Source organism: Mustela nivalis (genome assembly GCF_964662115.1).
Source record: "Mustela nivalis genome assembly, chromosome: 12".
Lineage (NCBI taxonomy): Eukaryota > Metazoa > Chordata > Mammalia > Carnivora > Mustelidae > Mustela > Mustela nivalis.
In genome coordinates, this window is record NC_139031.1 from 91435154 (window position 1) to 91450144 (window position 14991).

The following is a 14991-nucleotide window of genomic DNA, read 5'->3' on the forward strand; positions in this document are numbered from 1 at the left end:
CGACTCTGTGCAAAGTATGAAGCCCAACGTGGCACTCGATCCCAGGACTCCAAGATCATGACCTGAGCAGAGATCAGGGTCGGACACTTAAGCAGCTGAGCCACACAGGTGCCCCAAGTATACATTTATTTTTTAAATAAAAAGGAAACAGCAAATGCAGGAAAAATTATGATGCCATTAATATCCACTGTTTGATAATATCCACTGTTTACTATTTAAAAAAAAAACCTACTGCATTTGGAAATGACAAATAGGCAAGTTGCCTGTGTCTGAGGATCTGGAATAATGGGGTCAGGCTAACGAGGCTGAGGTATTTTTCACTAAAGCACATAAAAAAACTTCCTAAATTAGATCAGAAATTAATTTATAGCATTTATATATATAAAAACATGTGTGTATGTTTATGTGTGTGTGTGTGTGTTTAGAGAGGGAGTGAGGGGGAGGGGCAGAGAAGAGATGGAACCTGAAACACCCTCCACGACCAGCATGAACCCTGACTTGGGGCTCGATCTCACAACCCTGAGATCATGACCTGAGCTGAAATCAAGAGTGGCACCCAGGTGCCCCTTGCTAGAGCTTTCAAAACAAACATGTTTATCATAAAATAAACCAACTGAAAGGTGTAGAGTCAGTGTTCAAGCACCAATAGCTGTTCATATTAAGGAAAAAAAGCTAAGGTTTACCTAAAAGGATCAAAGTAGGAAATATGAGAAAGAATGGAGCAGAGAAAAAAACTGAAGGCAGTTTTTGAGGCTTTTCCTTATTTGAAGAAACTCACTGTTTTCTAAATGAATAAGCGTGTCTATGACCAGGGAAGAAACGCACGTGTTAGACCTTTGGGGTCCTGCTCAGTGGGGACCCTGCTTCTCCCTCTCCCTCTGCCCTTTCCCCGCGGCTCATGCTCTCTTTCTCTCTCTCTCTCTGTCCAGTAAATAAACAAAATCTTAAAAAAAGAAATAGAAGCATACGCTAACACGGGTGTGGCTCTACCACGCCCATGCACGCGTGTGTGACGGATGCGTACCACGTGCGTGTGTGTGCATTTGTTTGCTCTGACTTCAGAATATCGGCACCGAGGCAGAAACTCAAAATGTAAAACTGAGAAAAGGCAGATCACGTCCTCTCTCCCCAGAACGAGTGTGAGACCTGCAGAAGCCTTCGTCTCCAGCAGAGAGAGGTTTCAGAAAGCAGCAGAATTCCAGGGTCCAAGTGCGAGAAAACAGCGGGTTGTTGAACGAAGTCATCACTCACGATTACGTGCAATAGGACTAATTTTTTTTTTTTTAATTTAAGACAGCACTGAGGAAGGTCAGCATCACTGTGGAGAGAGCTAGAAGAGGACCAGAAGGAAATTCGGTCCCGAACTGAAAGAACCCGGGAGCGGATTCATTTCTGAATAGGCCACTGAGCGTAAATAAAGCATTGGTCGAAAGGGTGTCTTTATGGGCAACCTTGTCATCCGGAGTGGGTTTGTGTATGAACAGGCACCTCCCCGCCGTAGGCGAGTCAGCCCCGGGAGCTCGCTTCCTGGCCCAGCCAGCGAGGGCTGACCCCAGTTATCTTCCTCCTGGACAACTAAGCTCAAATAGTCAGGCAAGCATTTAAACTCCAATATTTCCTATTGCAATCGCGGCCAGAATAGTACGCAAGATTTCAGAGCGGTGCGTCCTGTAGGCGCAAGGGCACAGTCGTTTGAAGGTCGAAGGATGGAGAAAGACACGTCAGGTATAATGGACTGAATGGCAGGTGCGCGAAGAGATCCGCTCAGGTCCTGGAAGCTGAGGTGCCTACTTCCTAGGGAAGCGGGTCCCTGCAGATGTCTGGAAGGAGCTGACCGTATCCTGGATTGTCCTGGTGGGTCCTAAACTCAACCCCAAATGTCCTTACAGGACAGACAGCCAGAGAACACTCAGAAGAGAGGAGGCCGTGGGACCGAGGAGGCAGAGGTCAGAGTGAGGAGACTATAAGCAACGAAGCGTCAGGTGCCAGAGCTGGAGTGACTCAGAACACACTGTCCCCTCAGGCCCATATCTTGGTTTGCCCCAGAGACACTGAAGTTGAGCCTCTGGCTTCTGGAGCGGTGATGGAACCCATTTCCTTTGTGGTGAGCCACCAGATTTATCCACTATATTTTAGACAGCTCTCTTCGGGGACACAGTGCTTAGCTGGTAAAAATGACATTTTTAAGCCCAACCTTCTAAAGCACTTGGATACCGTTCTAAAGGTATGCAGCGAAAGGAGGAACTTTTATCCAGGAAAAGCTGTTGCATCTTGGTAAGAGCAGTGACAGCCTGTGGGCTTTGAGCCAGGAGCCATCACCGGCCTCCCACTCAGTGTGGTGCAAACACCACTCTGGGACAGGCTCGTGGGCCCCCAGCTCTGCCCTGGGGTGGGGTCCTGGCACCAGCATTTCCCCGCTGCTCTGTGCGGTGCAGACAGGGCCCAGGGGACTGGTGGCCTCTTTATCCTGTGCTCCGCTTGTAGGGTTGGAGCTCTTCCCTGGTACAGAGGCTGTCGGTACCTGGTACCCAGCCCATCTGGCTCATGGGGCCAGGCTCCGTGCTGGGAGGGGCAACTGGAAAAAATCAGGGGCCTCGGCTCTGCGAGAAGTGGGCAGGTCCTTGCTCGGCCCCCTTCACCAATGCGGAGGTCCACTGGGAAGAAGAAACCTGCCGGAGCCCTCCTGCGGGGACTTTGTTTGGGACAGGGTGTGGGGAAGTTGGTGCCCACGGTATTATCCAAAACGGCAGAGATCTGAGTGGTGAGCCGCGGGCAGGCTGGCGCTGGGGGGCCGGAGGCACCCAGGGAAATGGCTAGTCTGCTACAAATGTAACAAAGAGAATCAGAAAAAGGACTACCCTGCAGCTGTTGAAACCAGCCTCAAAACTGTGAGCATCCGGGCTCTGTCGAAACACCCAACGGTAATTGGATCAGGCTGTGCAAAGTGTGGTGGAAAGCACTGTAGGACCAGCTAGCGACACGGGGAGGCTCAGAGGCTCTTGAGGGCAAGAGAGGGAGGCCGGCCAGATGCTCAGCGGGGGCCAGGGACCCGTGCCTGGGGCCCCGAGGAAGCTGCTGCCGCCATGGGTGGCAGAGACCATGCCACCACCCGGTTTGGGCTCTGGCAGATGGCAACCCTCAGCACCATGGGGACAGACACCAGTTGTACTCAGCCAAGTCAGCTGACGAGGAACCCCAACACACCTCTGGTGCAGCGTCTCGGCGTCCTGGCTAACAGTACTGTATCAGCTGGTAGGTCCAGGTTCCAACAAAACGTGACAAGGTAAATGTCAGGTTCTTCCTGCCTCTCATACATCCGAGGTGGGGGACGGCAGGGGTGCTCCGTTTGGAGCCACCAACAGACGTCGACTAAAACAATAGCTCCTTCAACGTCTGTTTGCCTTTGCTGAGGATCGGGAGAAGCATGGCTCCCATGGTCTGAATGTTTGCCCTTCCCCCAGAGTACCATGTGGGAGGCCAAATCATGTCAGCAGGTGGGGCTTTTGGAGGAGTGGGTAGGTCACGAGAGTGGAGTTCTTGAAAATGGGGTTCCTGTCCTCCTAAGGGAGACGGGAGAGAGAGATGGGCTTTTCTCCCCGCTTGAGGGCTCGGGGAGGGCAGCCGTCTGCAAGCTGGGAAGAGAGCCCCTCAGCAGACACCAAGCCCACCGGCACCTGGTCCTGAACTCCCGGCCTCTGGGAGTGTGAGAAGTAAGCGTCTGCTGTTTGACTCACCCAGACTGTTCTGAGACAACAGCCTTGCCAAACCACAGAACACCTTTCTGGAAACACCTGCCTTATTCCCGCCGGATATCAGCTGGAAATCCCGGGCTCCCCCGGTTACAGGGGCCGAGCAGCTAGCAGTGTGCCATCCCAGCACCCCAGGCTTATACCTGGCACGAACCAGTGTGGGAGGGGCCGCTCCGCAGAGCCGACTCACCTGTGATGCACTAGCTCTCCCGTTCGGGGGACGGGGTCTGTTTGTGTTTGTCGTATTATTATCATTTTCAGCTTATGCAAGTCACAAAAGTTGCAGATATCACACAGCAGGTAAAGGGGGAAATAACTTGTTCCTTACTATTTTCTTTCTCTCTTTCACACTATAACTTCTTTAGACAAAGTCTCAAGTCCTTAAATTTTAGGATAAGTGGAGGCTAATAACTGTTCTCTCTCTCAAGACACCCACTCTCTGCCTCAGAAAGCCACGGTTTAAGAAGCGACCCTGGGAACAAGAGAGGCATTTGGTCTTCTGTCCTGTTTCATCCAGCCCTCTCCCTGTGATGGAAGATGAAGCTTTTGGCTGCTCCCCGAATCACCAGCAAAGGAAATCACACTGTGATCAGGGCTTCTAGCCGCTGTCTACACCGTGATGGGCAATCGTGGTGTTCCTTTCTGGGGACTGGACTGCACCGCTCTGATCCGTGCCTGCTGCTTCTGATTCTTGATGTCTTGACATTCATCAACATGCATTTCTGCATGCCCCTCCCACAGCATTTGGCCCTCAGGGGGAACCCGAGTTGGCCTCTTTCCTGTAGGCTCCCACCTTGCCTTGGGGGTTGCAGGGGAGGTGGGCACAGGAAGGGGAGGAGGGAAGTAAACCATCCAAACGAAGTGTGGGGTGTATTTGGAAAGGGTTCAGGACTCTGGAGGAAAACACAGCATGTTCCGAGGGAGGATGGGGATGTTTAAACAGAAGATAGTACCCAGAACCAGGCCGTTAGCTGGATTTCAGAGAGTAAATAGGTTTCCTGGGAAAGAAAGGATGTTCTGGAGATAAATCGCAGCCTGTCACAGAGGAAGCCGATTCATTTCCTCAACTGTGTCTCATTAGTGCGTCTGTAAGTGCCGGTCAAGCCGGGCCAAGTGCCAAGTTCAGACTCTGGGACGCTCCTATCCTGGACCCCGTTCCTAAGAAGAGGGACAACTTGGAGGGTGGGTTGCACAGGCTGCCCGCCTGTCCCCTCCTTGTCCCCTTCCCCTCCCCCACAGCGCTCTCAGCCCCTCCGAGCTGCAGATGCGATTCTGGGTTTGCAGGGATGGAAGAAAATGCTGGGATTGCCAGGGAGCCCCCGTGGCTCATTTATACTGCGTGTCCCTCAGCATCTCCGAGAGTGCTGGCCACATACTGACTCCCCGGTGATCCCCGTGGCCGCTGCAGCCCCACAGACTACACGTGGCTCCAGAGCTATCATCTGACGTGGTGCTGGGCACCGAGACCCACGTCCTGCCTGAGGCGAGACCAGCACCCAGGCACTTGGCTTACTCCTGTCTTGCTTCCTCAAGCTCTATGTGCTGATGTCGCTTCAGTAGAATGAAGTGTGAGCCGGTCACACAATGCCGTGGCCCGTGTCGAGCTCTGGTTACTTCGACGGACGGACACAGGGCTCCCTGCACAGTTTCCAGCCGCAGCTGCCCACGTAGGCATGAACGTACCCTCTCTCTCATCCTGTGTTAGTGGCTGGCAGGTGGCTCAAACATGAAAAGCAACAGATTAGAGATACTAGCTTTTAGAGAAAACAGGCTTTCTGCTAAAAAATGATCTCATGTGTCTGGGTTGAGCAGGCGTCATTTAACTGAGTTCATACTCTGGATGCCAGCGGCTTCTCATTTCACTTTCCTACTTCCAACATCACCCTGGGTCCAGACAGGGCAACGGAGCCCCCACAGCCCAGCACCCACGTGTGGGTGTGGACACCCAGGCTTAGGGATGGTCAGCTTGGAAGCAGAAGCCACACAATGTGGAGCCTGGATCAGAGCCTATGTTCTGAGGTTTTGCCTCCTGTTCACAGCTGGGCCATCACTCTGTTCAGGTTTTATTATAGATGGTTTTAAAACAGTAATAGGTAAATTAATAAACTATATCCCAAATCTCCACTCTTTCTCTTGACCCTTGGCATAGTCCTGCAGGAGAGGCTGTGGCCCTGCAGCTTTGGGTGGTAGAAGGTGACCCCAAGAGCCATGGACACACCCCCAGTGCATGGCCTCCATCCCGTGGGCAGGGGTGGCCCTAGGGCAATCATATGAGAGGGGGCAGTGGTCAGACCTGGCCTGTTCCTATAGGTCAGACCTGTTCCTACTCCTACAGTTTCTCAGCACAGAAACCAGAGCTCCGTGAGGCTGGGTGGGATGGGGATGCTCTCGTGGGATGGTACGGGCTGAGTGGGAAACCTGCGTCCATTGCTGGTGGAGGGGGCATCCCCCCGACACTGTCCTGGAATGTTGCTGGAATGTCCTGCAATGGCATGAACAGGAGATCCACCCGCCAGCAGTCCCAGGAAAGCTATTCCTTCCTCAAAGCCTAAGATCGCTTACAAGCAAACGAGCGTTTGCTCAAACTTTGCCTTAACTCTAGGATAACAAAAATCTCTTGTCCGAGCAAGCGTAGCTTTTCCCATGTATCTGTTCAAAGCTAAGGTCTGTGCGAGCTTGTGTCGCGGAGTGAGCGTGAAGATGCTGTGGGACAGGGCTCCAGCTGGTCCAGCCCCCCGCCCTCATGAGCGGCACTTGGAGAGACAGGAAGATGGTTTCCACGGATGTTGGCCTCGTCTCTGGAAACACAGGCTCCCCTGCAAGGAAGGAAGCTCGTTGTGCAATGCAGAGAACGTGGCGAGGACCACAGATTCATCATCAAGCAACTTGGCGGAAACAGGAGATGAGACGGGTTTCTAAACAGAAAGGTCTGTTTGGGGAAAATGGCAAGACGGGATCTGGCCAAGCCCCCGCCACTCGGAAGCCCGTCTCAGGCGCGTGTGACTCAGCGTTCCTGCAGCTGCGGCCACACATCAAGGAGAACATGGCTCCTTCCTGACTGTTTCAGGCAGATTTGCTCCCCAGCAGGTGCCACCGCAGCCACTGTGAGACACGCCACGCCAGGTCCCGGCCAGAGTCCTCAGAGGCCAAACACTGGGTCTGTTTAGAGCAGACTTAAATACAATTAAACTCTGTGAACTTCACCTTGCTTACTGACCATTCAGCTAGACAACCTGCCCTTGGCGGACACCGGTGATGCTGGAGGGTGCGGAGCTCAGGTCCACATGCGGGGTGTCTAGGACGTGTCTGCTGCGGTGCACGGCCCCCCATGCCGGCTCAGGCACACGCGAGCCGGGTTCCCTGCGATCCGGTTGGAAGCCTCAGCCGGGGAACCAGCAAACCCAGCAACGCCGGTGGGGAGAATGCACAACGGGGTTAGGGACTGTCTCCGTGGCAATGCCCCCCACCGCCCACCGTCCCGGGAACCAAGGCTCCAAGCTGGGAGAGCAGCCAGGAGGTTTTCCATAACTATCCTAGTAGAAAATCGTCCACCGTCTCCCCGAACACCTGCACTGATTGCAGCAGCGCAAGTGGATGAAGGAACTCCCAGACACTGTCCTGGGCGGCCCGCGACACTAAGCCTACTTGCCGTGCTTGACTTCTCAGCGAAGGGTTGGTCATGGAACCAAGGCAGTGAGGACGGCCCACGGCGCCTCCCCGGGATCACTACTCACTTCCTCCCAGGCCTGGGTCCTCCGTCCCTCCCTCACCCCTGTCCTCCGTGTCATCCTCCTCTCCCGGCAGCTGCGGCTGGCCTTGCCCGGGTTTTCACTCAGAGCCGATTTGCCGGAGCCTGGAGAGTCTGGGTGAACCTGCCTCCAGCCACATAGGCTGTGAGTTGGGGTGGGAGGTGTCGAATCCCGTCCCTCCCCTCCGAGGTGCGGGTGATTTGCTCTCAGGAAGCTGAGTCGCTGGAACATGTAGCCGTCTGCTTCTGGGGACTATTTCCCAGAGAGAGCTTCCCGGTCAAGACGGACACAACCTTCTCCAACGGATGCCGTGCAAGGGACCACCGTGCATGGTAGGTGCCTGATGCTATGCTTTTCTTTGCAAAACCTGGGGCTTGATGACTTTCAGTCCGGAGGTGCAGATAGGGGTCCCGCTGACCCTGCCCCACCCGCACTCTTGTGAGGGACACGGCTCCCTGCCTCTGAGAGTCTTTAACACCGACAGGGAGGACATCTCAGTGAGTGACTCAGAGCAGTAGATGACGTGGGTGGTCTCCGTGTCTTCAAACGCTCTAGCGGAAACCAGAGGCTCCGTCAACACGCCGCCTCGCCTCATGGCCCAGCCCGCACCCTGTTAGTGTCTGGGGCTTGGAGGGAGGAAGGTATCATTTCAGAATCACTTGAATTTCAAGCCATGATCCAAAAAAAGGAGAGCAGGAGGGAGGGAGGGAAGGGGAGAGAGAGAAAGAAAGAGAGAAAAGAGAGGCGGAGGGTAACACGACGTCCTTCCCAAATTCCTTTTTTGCATTAGATGGGATTGTGAGTACGTGTACATTTCCTGGCAGGGTATCCACTTCAAGGCAAATTTCTCTCCTAGTGTTGCAGCTTATCCTCCCGCGGGATTCCTCTGAGGCAGCTGACCTAACCCCAGACGCCCCTCCACTCAGAGCTCTGTCTGCTGCTCCATGTGGACTGTGTCCACCGTCCCGGGAGCATGCGTGGAGAGTCCCGGGTGGGTGGGCTGGGAGGAGCTGGGGGAAGGAAAGCCTGCGTCCAGCAGAGCAGAGGGACGTTGGCGACGCCTGACAGAAAGGACCAGCCGGAGCACCGTCAGCCCCTTGAATGGTTCTTTGATGTTCAGACACACGTGACTGGAGCTTTTCCACAGGTCAGTTCACTAATAAGTTAGTTGGGACAAACCTCCAGGCTTGAGACGAGGCACAGCTTGTCCTGGTGGCCGCAACTCCCTGACAGTGGCCCCGAGAGGCGGACGGCCAGCTCAGGAGACTGTTGGCAAAGACAGAAGAGGCTCATGGGAGCAGCAGCAGGAGCCCCAGCACCTGCGCACAGGGCAGAGATGGCTGTTTCCCATTCCTCATCGTGGATGCCAGCCACTCCCCTGGCCGAGGTACAGATAGCCTCATCCAGGCTCATGGACACTGGGGCTCTCGGGCTGCTCAGGGCTCACGGCGGCAGCTGCTTTCCTGTTTCCAGTAGCTCCGTTTCTGGAGTTTCCCGACCGCCCTGCGGTGCAGGGTCTCCAGCCGTCCAGGTGACGCCGACTTGAACCCTCTCCACGGGCAGCCCTGTTGTTATTGTCCCAGACATAAACCGGAGACTTCCCAGGGCCAGGAGGGAAAAGCCACTGGCCTACAGACGAGAGGAAATGGGAAGGAAGCAGGTGGCCTGAGAACCGGGGCTGGGTCCCCTGAGAGCTCTTGCCAGGGCAGCTCCCTGTCCGGACCAGCCTGCAAGTCTCTCCCAGATTTGGTTTTCCCTGCGACCCCTGTGGGCACAGAGGTACAGCTGGGAGGCTGAGGTCTGAGGATAAAGGGAGAGTCTCTGCCCATCCCCAGGCTCCTGTGAGGTCACTTACACAGCGGCTGACACCTTGAGGATCTCGAGGCGCCTGTCTTCCCCCTCGGCGAAGGTACGGCTGGAGGCAGACGGGACTTCAGAATTTTCCCTCTCCTTGGGCAGTGTGCAGACCCTGCGACAGCCCTCGGGCGAGCGTGCTTGTGTCTCTGGTCGCTGACTGCTTCTGCTCTGAGGGCGTGGTGCGGTCACCTGTGCTTCTCTGGCTCTCCACCCGTCATCTTAGCCGTTCTCTGTGAAGTACGGGGATGCGGTCAGAGCCTCCGACTGTCCGTCATCACTGGACTCCCCGGTCCTCTGTGTCCTTCCCACGGCAACCTGGACCCACAACCTTGCTGCCTCTCCGACCCTGCTCCGTGTGCGTGTGCGAACACCACAAGGCACTTTCAGGAAACTTTGCTTTGGACTGAGGATTTAGGATGCCATCCATGAGGTTATTTCAAGGTCAGTCCCATCCCTTACCAAGTCCTTGGTTCCTTTCTTTTGATTTTTTTTTAATTTTTATTTTAATCACTGGAACTAGAATAAAACATTGGAGCTGAGAAATATTTAGTAGGATCTGCGTTAAGCGGAGGATAAGTAAGTCGTCTGGGGGCGGGGGAACACGTTACTTGAAGCTCATCTGTACGTTTTTGTGACCTTCTGAACATGCTTACGTAACTGTTCTCTTTGTGTTTGTAATGCTCCTCGCTCTTCTTGGTTCGGGCCAACGTGTGAGGCAGACATGCCGAGATAGCAGAAGAGTGATTTTCCAGAGAAGCCACAGTAGAATGACATTGACCGCCTCCCCTCTGTTTTCAGATGCAATCCAAAAATCCCAGAAATGGGAGACTGAAGTAATCCTCCTTAGTGTCCGGGACCCCATCTTTATTTCTCTACCATAAATAACTTGTAAAGACTCTAAAGACACACATGCACTATGGTTAAGACAAGGGAAACCTTGGATGGGGGGAGGGATAAACACATCGGTTACCCAGAAGCATGGCCATGGGAATCGGGCAGCACGCTGACCTCTTCTGGGCACCTTCACAGCCGAGATGAAAGGGAAGACACTGTCACTCAAACACTTGTCATTATCTTATTAAGAAGAGAAATGAAGGGGTGCCTGGGGGGCTCAGTCATTAAGCCTCTGCCTTCGGCTCAGGTCATGATTTCAGGGTCCTGGGATCGAGTCCCACATTGGGCTCCCTGCTCAGTGTGAAGCCTGCTTCTCCCTCTCCCTCTGCCCTTGCCTCCCACCCCTGCTTGTGCTCTCTCTCTCTCCATCTCGTGTAAATAAATAAAAACTTTAAGAATAAAAAAGAAGAACATTGAAGTCACGTCTGTGACCCATAAACTAGTCCCAGCAATAAATTCCAAAAGGATGTACTGAGCCTTGGGACCTCGAGAGCTCATTGCCTCGCATGACATATAAACACTTTCAGGAAGGTCTTCTGAGACATTCGGATAAAAGTCCCCAGTGTAACATGCTCGCAGGGGCAGAACTAGAAAGGTCCAGCTGCCCTTGCGTTTGGGGTCAAATTTACTAGGAAGACGAGTATGCCACGGCCAACCACTTCCTAAGTCAAATTTGTCGCCGCTTTGTCATCCCCAAACACCCCTGTACACTACCACAACCAAGTGGCAGGGACCTGCCCTGCAGTGGACACAGCGCTGAGCTGCGGCCAGGGTGGGGGAAATTCCTGGGGACTCGGCTCATTTCACCCAACCACTTGTATGAACACCTTGAACAACGTGGGACCAACCGAGGAGAGGAGACGGGAAATTAGCATTCCGGAGAAGACGGGGCGGGGAGCCCTATAGGTCTTCCTCTGGGCGGCGGCTGGGAACCCACTTTCCCCCTCTTTGTACTGAGTTTGAATAAACATCTAAAAATAATGGATCAATCAAAGGGCATAGGAGAGGCAACCGTTATTCATTAAGTTGTAACCATTATTGAGTTCCTTGTGAATCCCGGGTTTGTGGTGCGTGGGCAAACATAGCTTCGTGGAGAGGTCGCACACATTTTTACGTAAAGCTGGCATTTCTACTTACAGTTTTCTCTTTGCTGACAATATACCCTGGGCATCTTCCTACAAAAGTATGAACAGACCCTTCTTCTGGATTTAACACCCGCATCGTGCCCAGATGTACGGGTGCCTCGTGAGAGGTAACAGGCCCTCGGTCTTCTGGCGTGGATTGTCCTCAGTTTTTATTGTTATGAAAAAAGGATCTGGAGCCCATGTCCGCGTACACTCACGTACATGTATCCGGAGGTTAAAGTTTTCGATTTGGATCAGACAGCACTGATATTAAAGATTCCAGTCCGGATGGCTGAATTACCCTCCAAACAGACTGAATTCATGTTTCCAGCGACACCGTGGGACCCGGAATCCCCCTGCCCCCACTCACTCGAGCGAACACTGAAAACAAACAAAGAGTCAGCCAAGTTTTTCTTTGTTCTTATATTTAAAAAAGATTTTTTATGCATAAGTCTTAAAGTATCTGGCGCTTCGTTTTTTTGGAGGGGTCAACACGATATCCACCCCCTTGTCTTCTCAGACGGCAGGCAGTTTCCCCTAAGAACTGGGATTAAATAACCCTTCTCTGCCATCTGGAAATGCACACAGTCAAAGCCAGGAAAGAATGATCAAGTGCCTTCTAGACGTATGAAACCGTGCCAGCCACCTACCGCAGAAGATTATCCATGCCCGAGCTTTGGAAGATCATACTGATGGCGGATGGGTGGGTTTCAAACCCAGATGGCACCGTCCAGGACGGTCCCATCATATCTGAGCACAATTTCTGGGGGGCTTTCTTCGGGGATAATTGTAGACTCACCAGGAAGAGCTGGTGGGAAGGATGAGCGTAGCCATCAACACGGGACTGGATGGGTTCCGGAAACAGATGAACTCAGTCTTGCAGGGGTCTCACTGGTTGTTGGAGCTCCTGTCCTTCACTTGGAGCAGGACTGAGATCCCCATTGGGGAAGCTCACCTCAGGCTCCAATTCCCACGGCTTGGAGGGCAAGGGCCTCCAGGCGATGAGCAAAGAGGGGCCATGATGGAGGGACCGTGTCCGTGAGAGCTCAGATGCCTAGAGCCATGAGCGAGCGTGCGGGGCTCTGGGGTGGAGGGCGAGGAGGGTGGGTTTAGGCGCAGGCAAATGCTGAACCCGGGGGCAGTGCCGTGTGCGTGGGGTGGGGGGAATATGGAGACTGCTGGGCACTGGTCATGTGCCCTGGGGGCTCCACAGACATGAACTGAACGAGTCAGTAACTCATCTGGGTGACTGTGACTCTCCAGGAGATGAAGAGGCTGCTTCAAAATCCGTCCTGTGTTCCAAGGCACGGCAGGCCGGTATAGAGACGGAGCACGGGTGAGCATGCCTGCCTCGGTGGCCCTGCCACGGGAGTTCACGTGGCTGAGCCCAGACTCGCTCTGTCATCCGAGACTCAACACGCGGAGGAATGGAATGCGGTCATGTCGGGCTGACCCCCGCCGGAGGATCCACTGTTTTCTGGGAGATGGAGACATTGCATTTTCCTGGATTCCTCCTTTTTCCCAGGACCACCGGGTCTCGCTGGTCCTGTCCGCTGCCGTCCTGCGGGAGGTGTGCCGAGTGTCAGGTGCCCCTAGCAGGCTGTATCCCGCAGGTAAGGTCCCTGCTCTGTGCTTCTCAGTGAACGGGACGTGAGCAGAGCCCAGCGGGAGGGTTCAAGCCCAGATGGGTCTCGGTGCATGCGCTCACTTACACAGACAGAGTGAACGTATTGGGGAAAATCTGGGAAATACCGAGGCGCCACCCTCACCACACCACCCCTGCAGGTGCCACAGGTGCCACACATGACACGGAGGCTGGACTTGAGGGTTCCCAGAGCAGAACCCTAGAACCACACCAGCAAAACTAAACGTAGTGTCTCACCAACATGGAGGAAACCTGACTTAGCTGATGTCTGGTTAACGTCTCGGCGATTGTGAAAGGAGTTCACATCGTATTCCTGCAAATGGTGTAAGACAACCACTATTAGCCAATCTGCCTGCTGTCTGGAGATGCCCAGCGTCACGGCCAGCCACCTCCCAGGGTGAACCTGCTCATCGTCACCCGGCAGGCCGCCTGTGCCCCCACCCTGTGCCCTCACCCCACACCCCCACCCTGTGCTCCCCAGTGCCCCCTGTGCCACGAGCTTCCCGTCGGTTGGTTCAATCTGGAAGCTCCCTCCCATTTGGCTCTTTTTCCACACACACTGAACTCTAATGAAATACTAGCTACCGATTTGGGGGTGTTAATTTTGCTATTTCTGGGTTTTTGACATCACCTGATCCATTACTCTTTTGGTATCTAACCTCTCACACTTGGGATTTTTTTTTTCTTTCCTAAAATGATGCTTTTACTCAAAACCAAAACACGAAAGATGTTCTGAGCTGCTAACCACAGCATGACAGTTAGCCCAGCGAAGGGAACTGTGCATCTCTGCTCTGGGGAAGGCAGAGCGGACCCACTAGAAACACATGCACAGGCGACACATCAGGGGGGGCACCCAGTGTCCACTATTTTATTTACCTTGTGCTTCTTTTATTACTGAGGGTTTGATTTTTTTTTCCTTTTTTGTTTGTTTGTTTCTTTCTTTTTTTCTCTCTCTTTTCTTTTGTGGTTGTTTCGTGTTGTTACTGTGACTTATTTCTTCTTCGATGATTTGGCCATTTATAATGCTGTTGAATTGACTCGAACAGTTTCCAATCACAAGTGTGAAGCTGTGGTTTCTCTAAGAGTATCAATACTTGTAGATTGTATGTCTTCTAATTGCTTTGTAAAATGATACTGTTTCTTATTTCTCCCTATTCTCACAAGTGTAGGTTTTCTCAGGCAGGTCTTCTTCTGCCCTAAAAATGACTCTGTTCTTAAAAAATGTTTCCGTTTGAATGTTTTCCCATTAAATTTTAATCAGAAGCAAATACACTGTTTCAGTTGTGAGTACAACAATTACCTTACCAGTTTTCTATCCTTTTCTTCTATGTTTGTAATAACGCCTTAATCTTAATATAATCTTATATTCCCCATTTATATTTAACATTGTTAAACAAAAACTAGTCTGTTTCCTCAAAATCACTTCCTTTTCCCATTGATCTGCCTCTCTGCTGGGCTATGTCTGTACCAGTCTTTTAGTTATAATTTTATGATACATCTTATCATCTAAAATGGTAAGCTCACCATTGATAATTTTATTAAAGATTTTTTTTCTCAATTTGGAAGAGAGAACACAAGCAGGGGGGAAGGGACAGAAGAAGAGGCAGAAGCAGGCTCACTGCTCAGCAGGGCTCTATCCCAGGACCCCGGGATCATGACTTGAGCCATGATCATTCTGTTAAGGCAAACACTTAACAGACTGAGCCTCCCGGGTGCCCCATCACTGTTGATTTTTAAGAATATTTTCAGGGATAACTTAATATTTTCTGCTCCCAGATGAATGCTACCATCATGTTACATAATTACATATTCCATCAGAATTCCATTGTGGTTATATATGGATAATTTGGGGAGTATTAAAATATTTTTAATGCAAAAACTTATAGTTTATCATCATTTATGTACATGGTCTTTTTTGTGTTACTTTCCTACACTCGTATCCTAATGGAACCAATATTTGTCCATATTACAAT